The following is a 10,578-nucleotide window of genomic DNA, read 5'->3' as shown; positions in this document are numbered from 1 at the left end:
TATTTATTTTTGATCAATCAGGAGTCAAAAACTCAAAGCGGAAGTTCACTGTGTTTCGAACGATTTGAGAAGTTGATTTCAAAATCGAAATGAGTCGAAAGTATCCAATGTCTTTGATGTGTTCTGTTGTGATCCAACTAATGTGTAAAACAGGACAYGTTTTGTGATGTTTTACACAAACACACACTCATGCACACACACATTGCTGCTTAAACTCAGACATTTCTGGGTAAAAAAAAAGGCATTTTTAAGCTTCCTGTCTGACAGTTGCTCTGTGTTCCTGCAGAAAAAATAAGTGCTTGAAAAGAGAATACTGAGAACTAGTCTTTTAGTACAAATTTACTTATTTATAGAGAAATTAGAATTATTAACAAGACTGAGTATTCAGTAGAAACAATCAAATAAAATGTATGTTGCAGTAGTAAAGAGAAAGGAAAGGAAAATATTGTATTTTATTGTATTTTAGAAGACACACAAAGAGGCAACATTTGAGGAAATTATAAAATTCTGTTTGAACACTCTGTGCACTGCTGTATAAGGCCTTATTAAACACTGTAGAAAACCAGCCAATAAGTGCTAAATTGCAGCAATTTTCTGTTAATCCTCAGCTTGTTGAAACATTAACACCCCACCAGCGTTCTGTATCAAACACAAACAGATGAAAACTGCTGGTTCAACTGGGGATTCAAGTGAACACCTGCAGCTGCTGGGCAGCTGGGCCATCTGAGAATATCTCCCATGCAGACAGCTGGAAAGTTGACTATGCTTGCGTATCTGCTTTTTTTTCTTTTTGTTAATTTATTTATTCCCCCCCTCCCCTAAACTTTACCTTCATCTTGAACATACCAGCTGAGAACAAGACAAAAGAGACCTGCTGATTTGCTGCTGATGCCAGCAATAGAGAGGCGCAAAGCAGCAGAAAATGCCAGAAAAAATCACAGAATTTTTTTAGGGAGGGGATTAAATTTGTCTACAAAGAGCAGCTTGTCTTTGTACCTGAATGAAAAGTCTACAAACAAATGATTCACTTGGATAAATGACATAGCTATCAATTTATAAAAAAATGAAAAACAAAAGCCTTTCAGACAATCAAATGCATCTGACTAAATCACTTTATTGTGCAAAGGATAGATTCAATTTTCAAAATACAGACATGTTTTTCTACGAATCCTTGAGTAGGCGGAGTGTTTGTAGTTAATAATCAGACTTCACCCAAAACACAGTGTAAATAACACTTTAATGCCAACAGTATTGCAAAACAATTCTCACCTTAACAGGATTATTATTTTTTTAGTTGTTGTTAACAATAAAAACGAACCCTATCTATTATTTAAATATGCACATTTTTCCCCCCAAAGACAGTATAAAATAGACTTGAGACTGTTTTTATTAAGGCACAGATGGCATTTTACTGCACACCGCAGAGCACACACACACCATTAACACACGCAGGCACCATTAAAAAGAGCTCTGAACTCTTTTAGTGGTGCCTTTTACATACACGTTCTCGGGATTCATATTATTTCAGGAGTGGGCCTTTTGATTTCCAGGASTCTGGGACACGTGCACGTGCGGGCAGATCAGAGATCCGGTGTCCCCTCGCAGTGCGGTGTGGCAGCAGCAGCAGCTCTGTGCATTGGAAATGAAATTATGGGATGGATGCTTGTCAGATATTCCTTAATGAGGTTGTTTTAATGAGTAAATGGAGACACATTTAGAACAGTTTGTGCATCACGTCATTTAACTCCTGCTCTTAGGACGGAAAGTGCCCACTGTGTGCCGGCAAACTGGCAAAAACAATCGAAGCATGTTTTCTTTCAAATTGAGAAAGTTGTTTGCTGTTGATTTGAAAGCTGTCCTCTGAAGATCAGCATGGTTTGACTCTGCTTTTGTTGTCTTTAAACATCTAATTATGATGCTTTTTCAGGGTGATTTGTGCAGTCATAACAAGGATGATAGTTGGCAGGTAAAATGGGATGCTTTGTTTTGGTTACATGTTAACCACAAGTAAAGAGTTTGTACGAAGAAAGATGAATGCCACTTTAACAACCAAAATTAACCCATTTTGGTTAATTGAGCAAATAAAAAGGAACCAAACATTTTTATCACAGATTCACTTCATGTTCTGCACATGTGTGAATCTGCTGCAGTGCACTGTATTTATTAATTTAGCTCCAAAAATATGTTTTTTTCTTTTTCACTTAAAAAAATCTAAATCTCTGTGCTTCAAATCAGTGCTTAAGAATAAATAATGTAGCTTCTATAAGTAAATTAGCAATTTTACCTTGAAACATCCCTCACTGAGTTAGACTCAAGTACTTTCAAGAATTTAACTTTAACTTTTTCTAAGGATCTAACACAGAGGTGCCCAAAGTGGGGCYCGCGGGCCAAGATTGGCTCACCAAGCTATTTGATTTGGCCCACCAGCAGTTGTCCTGGTTATTAGATTGTAATCTCTTGTCCTATAGAAACACCGTATTTCCACTTTGCAACCATTGGTCCAGCTWTAGGTACAAGGAGCTGAAGTCAAATAGTCTTAAGTCACTTTATCTTTGAATTATGTTAAGATTAAATATAAAATGCGAGTAACTACAAGAGACATTTAGATTAGATTTAAGCACATGTCTAAATTTGCAAACCTTATAAGACCACATATACTCAAATTTTAATTCATGAAAGGTCCCATGACCCTTTGCTTCCCAAGCATATGTTGAATTTTCTCCATGTCCATATGCTGAAAAAAAAAGAATGTGGGCAACCGCACTGGCTGCTGGCTTATTCATAAATGGAAATAAATAATAATAAAAATAAAACAACTTTACTTAAGAAGTATTTGCATTTCATGTATTATACTATTCCATTTGGCCCGGGGCCCTCAGATTGATTTTAATTTTGGCCCTCTCAGGGAAAATGTTTGGGCACCCCTGATCTAACATTTCCTTTTTTTACCGGGGCGGCTGTGGTGTAGTGGTAGAGCAGCCGGCTTGGGACCCGAAAGTCTTAGGTTCGACTCCCCGCCATACCCACATGTCGTGGTGTCCTTGAGCAAGACACCCAACCCCAACTGCTCCCCGGGCGCCTCACATGGCTGCCCGCTGCTCCACTTGGGTGTGGATGGGTTAAATGCAGAGCACAAATTTCGTCATTGTGTGGAAACATACACTGATGACAAATAAAGCACCTTTACCTTTTACCTTTAAAGGACAACATAAGGATGTAAGCACAGTCTGAAACCCTTAAAATGGCTTCCAAACATACAACCTAACAAAGTTCTAAACTTTCGTCTTGAACTTGAAAGCCATTAAGCGAGTCAATCTGCTCTGCAGAGCTAAACATCAACAATACAGTCTGTGATGAGTGAGAAATAATTAAAAGTTCTCAAAATGTGCTGTTTGGACACCAAGTTTGAGCTGAAATATTCCATGAATTTCTATACCTCATTCTTCATCCCCCTTCCTATTGAAGCCAGTGTGTGGACTCACATTGTACTCTTCCAAGAGATTCTGACAAGACTTTCAACCTTCCTTTTTTATTGCAGATGAGCAAAGTACATTGATATGCATCAGAGTGGGGGAAAAAAACCCTTAGAAAAAGGTGTCTTTTGCTCTCGACTCATTTTCTCCCGGTCCCCGTTATGGGTGAAATTGCCTTAAGTGTGATTGTGAGTGCGAATAAGCCTTTCACAGCATTATTTTTATTCAAGCTGTTCCCAGGCAAACCTACAGGCACTTCCTTCTGGGTCTGAAATGACGCTCAGGGGCCCACTCACTCAATCTAATTTCTAATGTGACTGTGAGTTTAAAAGGAAATGCATACTGAATGTCAGGATTTATCTCTGATTTCAATGGTCCAGACCTCTCTATTTCACTCCTAGAACCTCTTTCCATAGATTTGATTCCAAATGAGCCCTGCTAATTTCATGGGGCTGCAGTAATGCCCACATTTTTTTTGTCAGCAAAGCAAGGAGGCATAACCTGCATTGGAATAAAACCACCTGCTGCTCGGCGGCACTTTTACAAACTCTAGAAATCTTTTTTCTCCTGATGTCAAACTTCTGAAGYGGTTGTGTTAAAGTTCTGTGCTTGCTTGAGTCACCTCTGGCTTCAGTCAAACAGTTGTGCGGTGACCCAGCTAATTTGCACTTGAATGGAGGGAGACAATGATGCCGAGGAAAGAACACACGGAGAAGATAACATGTGGCAGTTGCTTGTTAATAATGCATTTGTTTGCCAAACAAATAAATAGACGCGTAACACTGACAAACATCAGTCACAGTGCCGCCTCTCTGAACAGGCTCATCCCTGAAGGAAAGACAGAGGAAGTCTGTTTATTCCTTCTGCCGCTGCTCCCCGCAATATCCATACTGCTGAAACACGCAATTCCCAAAAGAAAATACAGCCTCGTCCAACCCCCACCACTCATTTCCGCCCTCCTCCACCTTCCCCAACAACACACACACAGACACAGTGAGCCAGGCAACCCCGGCTCATATGAGCTCCTCCTTGATGTGATGGTTCCAATACATCATCTGTCTCCACATTAGATTCAGGCACAGCAAGCCTGAGAGACAGCTTCCCGGACCCAGCACCTAACCAGTTTAACTGCATTCATTAGAATCTAAAAAAGAAGAAGAAGAAGAAAAAAAAAACTCCCTCGGCACAACCAGCTGCAGTGGAGGACAAAGCTCACACCAGGAGTTGTGGATTCTCTGGATCAGGGATGTGCACAGTAAGACGTGCACGCTCTCGTGTGGTGCCTGTGTTTAGGGTGATGGACATGACAACACTGCAGGGGCAGGGAAGCTATTTTTACAGGTGTGTGCACTGATTCTCGGCATATATATACATATATATTCATATTCACAGATAATTTTGGAAGGAATAGAGCAGAGTTCTGGGTTTAATAAGGTTGCCTTTTCTGGGACTGAAAATAGAAGCTCTAATTAAAAGAAAATTCACCCACAATTTTCTGTTTCTCCCATAAAGAACACCTGCACTGGATTTGGAGATAGATTTATGAGCAAGTGCTAGAAGTAAATAAAAAGTAACATGAAATTTGTTCTCTTGCAGTAATATTTGTCTGAGGTGTTGAGCTGACCTCTGTTTGCTGCGCTGAGCTGAGGGAGGGAAAACTAAACCAGGAAACAAAATCAATACATTGAAAGTGAAGAAAGATTTAGGGACCGTCTTCAAATAGCAACAAGCAGCTGTAAAAATGTAACACCGCTGATAGTGTAATATCAAACAATGCAACTTGACATTGATGTCTCCTGTTATGGTCATTCCAACAGTTAATTTAGAAACATATACAGTCAATAAACATATATAATGGATTTAATTAAAACATTTGTCAACTGGCTCCACTCAACTGAATTGAATTAAGGTTTACTTTACTTTAACTTTACATTTACTTAAAGTCACTGTAAAGTAAATGTGTTACCTTAACTCAATAACTCACTGCAGAGTGGTGAGGAAGACGCCCGGTACATCTACGGAGCACTAGGATCGACAACGGTTCTCACAAACTCCTAGACAGATAAGTAAATGCCTTTTACGGTTTTAAGCTGGCGTCGTGTGTCGTGTTTCCATGCGGCTTCTAAAGAGCCAGGTCATAACATTACAACAATATGTTTAAAAGTCATATTGGGCAATAATTTGTCTAGGTTTGTAGAATCCAAAGAATGATCACCAACAATACGTCCATCAGCAAATCAACAAACGCTTTAATAAAATGCAAACTCTCCCAACATTTATTTTTATTTACCTGGCATTTTTTCAAGCTCTGCACAATTCTCCAAAATTACATGTAAAATATCCACAATAAAAGCACTTGGCTGTGCTTCATATATATATATATATATATATATCAGTTTTTTATCTTAGGGATAGCCTTTATTAAGGCTAAATGCTCTACTGAACACGAAAAACATGCATTTTTATGCAGCACACAGGCCTTATTAATCATCTAGAGGCTCTGAATTACAAGTACTCACAGTATGAGGCCACTACTGTAGCCACAGTAGTTTAGCTGTTTTGTCAGGATCAGCATCACATGTGCTAATTTCCTTATGAAAATTACCTGAACTGTGAACTTCTTAACACCCGTAAGGAATGGCAGTGTTACGTATTTATGCAAAAAAAAAAAAAAAAAAAAAAAACAGAAAAAGACATTATCAGTTCCACAACATAAAATGTGTTTATGATTAGCCGAGTTAATCTGTCTGTGAAAAAGAACTTTATCACCTTAAAGTGACTGATGCCTAAAGCAGAAAGCAACAATAATGATATCGCCTCACCTAATTAACACCTTCCTAAACCGCGTGTACATATTTACAAGTAAACCACTCAATGAATAACAAATACAAAATGCTGAAGCTCTTTTTGTTGTTCCTGCTACAATGTTGTCACTCACCCTACCCATTGTTCTGCTTATTCTGGTGTGGGATGGCGGGGGCAGTATATTGAGCAGGGAGGCCCGGACATCTCTTTACACAGTCTTCTCTTCCAACAACAGCAACATTGCATCAAGACCAATGTGAAAATGTTTGGCCTGACATTCCTTAAATAAAAGCTTATCAATGCTTACCAAGCACTTTTTATGCTAGAGCAGGGCCGGAGCCTGAGGGGTGGCCAGTGCCACCCCTGGCACCTTGTTTGCCACCACAGGTGCCCCTGTCCATTGAATGAGAAGTGGGTGGGGATCTTGGATTTTGTATTTGCGTTTAGATTTCATTCAAGCTGAATTATAGCCATTTGTAGATTTAGAATTAGCATTCTTAAGATTGGTGGTTAGCTTAATTTGGAATTAGCAAGGAGATTTGGCTACTACACAACAAATTTAATCTCAAGAAGTCTTAAAATGACTGAATTGTAGCCCTTTAAAGTTAGTTGTGGTGGCTGTCTTGAATTTTTTATTAACATTTTTGAGTTTGGAAAGATTGTTTTGGCTACTTCTACACTAGCCTGGTTAAAACCAGACCCTCGCCCGTCGCTTTGCTTCAAACGAGGGTCTGGACTCTTGGCTATAGAGAAGAGATTCTTGCTGGAGGCGTGGCCTCTGCTAAAGTTTAAAATGATTGGACCGGTTGGCCGCAACACACACAGCTGCACTGTCAAGGAGGCTAAGCTAAGAAGCTAACCAGAAATGGTGTGTGCTGTAAACAACCCTACTGAGAGGAGAGAAGTACCGAGCCAAATGAGACGACTGTAAATGAGAGCTGCTGCTTTGTCAGACAAATTTAATTTAATTTGGAAGCCKTTTCAACACCGACTGGCTTCATTTATTTCCTCCACTGCCATTGCTAAACTAACTAGCAGACACTGTGCAGAAAATCGACGTCGTTCAAAACTCAGCCTTCTGTTCTCTGATTGGCCCGGATGAAAATTCTCCTGAAGAAATCCTTGTCTATGTGAGAAGTCCCAGACGGAGCAGTGAAGGGAAACTAGAATTGAGCGGAGCTGCACAGGAAGGCAAGGGCCAGGCTACTTCTACACTAATCTTCAGCTTTGTTTGTCTAAAAATGGTTGAATAATAAATGGTGACTTGCATTCAGCATGTTTTTTTTATCATTCTTAGATACTGATCACAGAAACTTTCATCTCAATGTTTCTTAAAACAGCTTCATTAAAGCTATTTAGAATTCTCTGTGGTGGCCATCTTGCTTTTCTTCATTTTTTTTATGTGCCCCCTCTAAAAATAACCTTGGTCACATCTGTGCCACTACTTGGAAAGAAAAAAAAAGTCCAGCTCCGCCCCTGTGCTTGAGTTTTAGGCTCAAATAATTTTAAATTGGGAAATGATCGATTTGTACCTCTTTTTTAAATATTAAATATTTTATTCTGCCCAACCTCATGTCAGAGTTGTCTCACATTTTAGTTTAAAAACTGTTTAGTTGGTTATTAGCTTAATTACAGTAGTTTATGTGTTTGCTTAGCTGTGGCAGACATCTTAAAAAGGGCTAACTCCAGTCGTTAATCAGTTGCAGATGTGCATCTAATGATTACTCTCTGAGAGTTTTAATAAATATGACCCAATGGTTCATAAGATACATACACACGTGCACTCACAAACACACATAAAAACATTATTACTGCTTCACCTTCAGAGATGGACAATAATTAAAGCAATTATACAATTTTTTGGCAATGAAGCTTTAAAATTACTTGTCAAATGTTTGCTTAAAAGCAAAGTCTTGCATATAAGTTTCTTCTGTGGTAGTGGGGAGGCAGTGGAGCGTACTTCATACGGTGAAAAACAACCTTTATGATCATTAAGAATAAACCAGAGGTTTGCAAACAGAAGCAACATAAATATTTGAATAAACCCATGGTAAATAGGATAATGTCGGGAGAAGTGAGGAGCAATTAAGGATTTTATGCCCATCATAAGAATGCAGAAAGGGCTTCCATTAGTGGTAAACAAAGTAAAACAAACATAAAATTCTCATGCTATGAAAAAAATGATGGCAGTGTGTTTTTTTAAGGCTGTCCAACATGGAGAGCTCTGATGCCAAAATAATGTTTGAGTGCTGTTTAGTTGCTTGTGAGAAAACTGAGCTGGCTGCACAACGTTTTATAATTGCATGGTCATGGAAATATTGTAACTGGGAACAGTTCCCAGACAAAAAAAGATCATCCAAAGTGTGGACCACCTCAGCCATCATTATTTTTTCTCCCTTATACGTGTCTGTCCTGGAGTTCTGCATGATGCACCAGTTTTCTGACAACACAACAGCAGCTCCCAGTGTTTGCTCGCCTGCTGCCCCACCTGCTTTTGGACCCATTAATGATCATACCTGAATGCAGTATTTTAGAACGTCCAAAAAAAAAATACAAAATACTTTTAAAACTTGTCACTTGTTCAAGATACAATTTTGTGATTGTTTGTTTGTTTAAAAAAAAAAACAAACTTTTATTAGTCATTTGTAGGCCCTGACTTATAACTCCAGCTTCACAAGAAAGAATATTGCACAAAATACCCACAGGAATTACAAACGACATGATCAAATGGTATGAATATACAACATACCTCCATAAAGGTTTTATGGAGCAATAACACATTTTAAAAGGGTAGGTCTCATGTCTTATCAATTGACTTGGACTACATGCAATTACTTTTTTCATGTGCACCTTTTAAAAAACATTCGACTATTGACGGATTGCATGTCAGTGCTTGTTAGATTGATGTCTCTATGGAAAAAGGGAATAAAAAGCTTGAGCCTGACAAACTCATCCTAACATACACATGGAGTGGTTTGGTGAGACGGTACAGAGACGAGTGTTGATTGGACGTTCTCCACAGCCTCGGGCGAGGCAGGGGAACTCAAGGCATGCTACAGGCACGTTTAAGGGCATAAAAACCCGGCTGCGTGTCAGTCGACTGGAACGTGGAAGTGGGTCTGTGATCAGTCCAACATGGAGAAGAAAAAATTAATCTGTCAATRATCACCTACATTCTCCCCCTTATAAATCAAGAGACTCAAGTATGGAACAAGCACATGAATGAAAGTTGTAGAAAAGTAGTTTTGAAGTTTAACATGAAAATGTAACTCCATGACAATTTAAAGTGATAGTCAAGTTAACAAAACTGAAACTATGTCACCTGAAGTGGTGTATAAAGGTTCATATTGACAAAATTAAAGTGTATTTGTATTTAAAGGGGACTTGTGCTAAATCCACTTGTTTTGTTTTTAAATACATTTTGTTGTGTCGTTGGAATCATAATGAGAAAAGTTGAATTTAGTCTTTCCTGGTGCTGAGTAAATATCTTTATAGTCTGTTTGGGTCAGGTTTTAGTTTTCTCATTTTCTATGATGTTTTCTGTGTCAATTACTTCAAATTATCTGTATAAACAGGAAGGATAAACAGGATGTGTCTCCTTTAATGAAAAAGTGAACATAGCCATTTTTTTTCTCTTATTACCCTTCAATGTCAGACATATAAGTTTAAAAAAGTGGTCTTCAGTTGGCTTTTATTGCCCACTTYATTACATTCTTAGTTAAAATATTTCATGAATCCAGCAATAAAAATGCTCATACAGGAACAATGTTAGAAAACAACAATAACATTTAGAACTTAATCCACATTTAAACCAGTGGGAAAATGAGTGCCAAGAATGTGAACAATGGGAAACCATCCACCACCTGCTCCAGTTGGACATTGTAGAGAAAGTAGAATATCACCAAKTGAAGACTGATTACAGAAACAGAAACACATGCAAGTTGTTTTTTCYATCCTTATGGGGACTTTGAATTGACTTCCATTCATTTTCCAGTCAATTCTGTAGCCTAATCCTGACCCTTTACCCTAAACCTAACTACACCTGACCCTAAATTTAGCCTAAACTCAATTCACATCTTAGTCCTAAACCTACCCCCACCCCCCCAACACACACACACACAAAATCGACATCTGTACCCCTGAGGACCAGGCCTTGATTCCCACGTGGAGCACTGGGTCCCACAAGACTGTGTTTTTTTCTGGAAAATAGTCCTCCCGGTGTAGCAAAAATGTACACACACACACACACACACACACACACACACACACACACACACACACACACACACACACACACACA

General features: G+C 38.8%; 1 protein-coding gene across 1 annotated transcript in view; it reads right to left on the bottom strand.

Moving 5' to 3' along the window:
- The window catches only part of fbxo15 (F-box protein 15), a 134,041-nt gene that overhangs the window by 14,555 nt on the left and 108,908 nt on the right, over window positions 1–10,578 (bottom strand). The window lies entirely within an intron of this gene.

The sequence above is a fragment of the Austrofundulus limnaeus genome, unplaced genomic scaffold, assembly GCF_001266775.1.
Source record: "Austrofundulus limnaeus strain Quisiro unplaced genomic scaffold, Austrofundulus_limnaeus-1.0 Scaffold12, whole genome shotgun sequence".
NCBI classification, from domain to species: Eukaryota; Metazoa; Chordata; class Actinopteri; order Cyprinodontiformes; family Rivulidae; genus Austrofundulus; species Austrofundulus limnaeus.
The sequence above is the reverse complement of the archived record's forward strand: the minus strand, read 5'-3'. Positions and strand labels throughout refer to the sequence as shown.